General features: G+C 33.1%; 1 non-coding gene across 1 annotated transcript; it reads right to left on the reverse strand.

Annotated features, from left to right (window-relative positions):
* Positions 1–1,167: 1,167 nt before the first annotated feature.
* TRNAQ-UUG lies at positions 1,168–1,239 on the reverse strand. The gene has a single exon. It is a non-coding gene; the product is annotated as a tRNA-Gln (tRNA).
* Positions 1,240–2,122: the final 883 nt, after the last annotated feature.

Consider the following 2,122-nt stretch of genomic DNA (forward strand, 5'->3'; position numbering starts at 1 on the left):
TTGAAATTCAACATTTTGTAGGGGATGAGTTTTGGCCATTGGATGATATAGCCGTAGAATGGCTGAGACTTAACCGTGTGACAGAGTCTTTATCACCAGTTATAGAAACTTAATCGCACGATGAATTCTCTATCAAGCAGTTAGACGCTCGGTAAAGACTCTCTCCCAATGACATATTTCACGATTTGTTAGTTTGACGATTGAGCCAGTTAACCCTAGTAGCATATGCAAAATAATCTGATTTTCATCATACATATGAACAATCCAATTTGCAACCACAACAATGACTAATAACATTCCAAAGAAAAAATAACCAAAAATATTCACATCCTTATAAAAAACAAAGATTAGTTTCAACTACTAAATTGTGAAGAGATGTGCCCGTTAATTAAACCCTTTCAATTTGAATTAAAACAAATTTTACTATAAGATGTGACATTCCATAAATAGGTTCTTCCAGATGATATTATCTTCCATGATTTTTTTTTTGTTCTCTTCGAAGTTTCATCAATACGTTGATTCAAACTTGACAATCATAATTGGCAGTGGGAAAGGATTATTATCAATTACTTTCCACAGTTACATGGTTGTTTGTCTTTATAAATGGTGTTTAATATGAATTTTTATCACTTGTTGAGGGTTGGTTAGAGTTTTAGTTGCATGAAATAAATATAAATATGGATATCACTAATATCCCATTAGTTTCTAATAATAAACGTCTCGCTAATTATACATTTTTCATTAATTGGAAACGAATTATGTCAATAGTTTTGTTAGATTTGAGAGTGGTAGTGGAGGTGTTTCAGTAGTGTTGGAAAGCGATGAAGGAGGAAACGACTTAAATGGTAGTTTGCTAATGCCGGTGGAAGCAGTAACGACATTAGTGATGTCAGCGGGTGGTTGTTGTTATTGTGGTGGTGAGTTTTCGTGAACACCGGTAGTCACTATATGATTTCGTGTTGATGCAACATTATATTGAGAAACATGTTGTTGGTCAAAATTGTGGTGGTGGTGGTAGGTTTTGGTGAACATGGTAGTCACTGTGTAGTTTTTTGTTGATACGGCGTATATGTGAGTAAATGTTATTGGTCATTATTTGCACCAAAATTTTTTTTGAACCTATCTAATTGTGGCGCAAACATGGTGTAATTTTAATAATAAAAAAAGAGGTCCTACCGGGAGTCGAACCCAGGTCGCAGGATTCAAAGTCCTGAGTGCTAACTACTACACCATAGAACCAGATTGATGTCCATAATTTATCAACACAATGTATATACAACTTGGTCTACATAATTGGACGGTTGTGATTTATCTAAACAAGTAATCTTAATGCCAATTAAAGCTTTATAAAGACAAACCGAGATAGTCGCTGGTAAATTTTATTTGCGTATATATTCTATTAATGTATTGTGATATAAATATCCCATTAGTTATGTTAATAGAAATTATATTTGCATATGGACATTCAAATACAGTAGTTATGGCGTTAGTGAGTGATGCTGAAGCGATAACGATGATAGTAGTGGGGATGATGAGTGGAAAAGGAGGTGGTGTCGTTAGTGGTGGTGGGTGATGGTAATTGATGGCGAAAGTAGAGTAATGGGAGGTCATTGTGGTGATGGTGGGTGAATAGTTACCGGTTAATGTTTCTTCTCTGTCATTACGGTATATGTAGTACTAGAAATAACCCATGTCGTAACGGCACGGTATGAGGTTAACAAAAAGTTCTAATAAATATCTAGAGATAGCTCGTGCCGTAACGACACTACTTTAATATTATATCTGACTGGTGCAATTTTTCGTTTTTTACGGACATTAAATCGTGTTCCTTTGCAAGAAAGTTTTCTATTTTGTTTTACGAAAAAATAATGTCTATAAATACATTGTAAAATTATTCATATACATTATCCAAAAATGAACACAAAATCATTTAAGTAATAGTGTGTATGCATATCTCACTTATGAGTTATGAATAAAAATAAACAAATAAATTAAAGATTCATCATGCCTTTAGATTCATTTCCCAAATAAATAAACTAGAAATAAACAAATAAATCTCATTTCCCATTAGATTCATCATGACACCACTAAATCCAATTAATGCATGTATGATATATTATGA

This window comes from Papaver somniferum, chromosome 3 (genome assembly GCF_003573695.1).
Source record: "Papaver somniferum cultivar HN1 chromosome 3, ASM357369v1, whole genome shotgun sequence".
Lineage (NCBI taxonomy): Eukaryota > Viridiplantae > Streptophyta > Magnoliopsida > Ranunculales > Papaveraceae > Papaver > Papaver somniferum.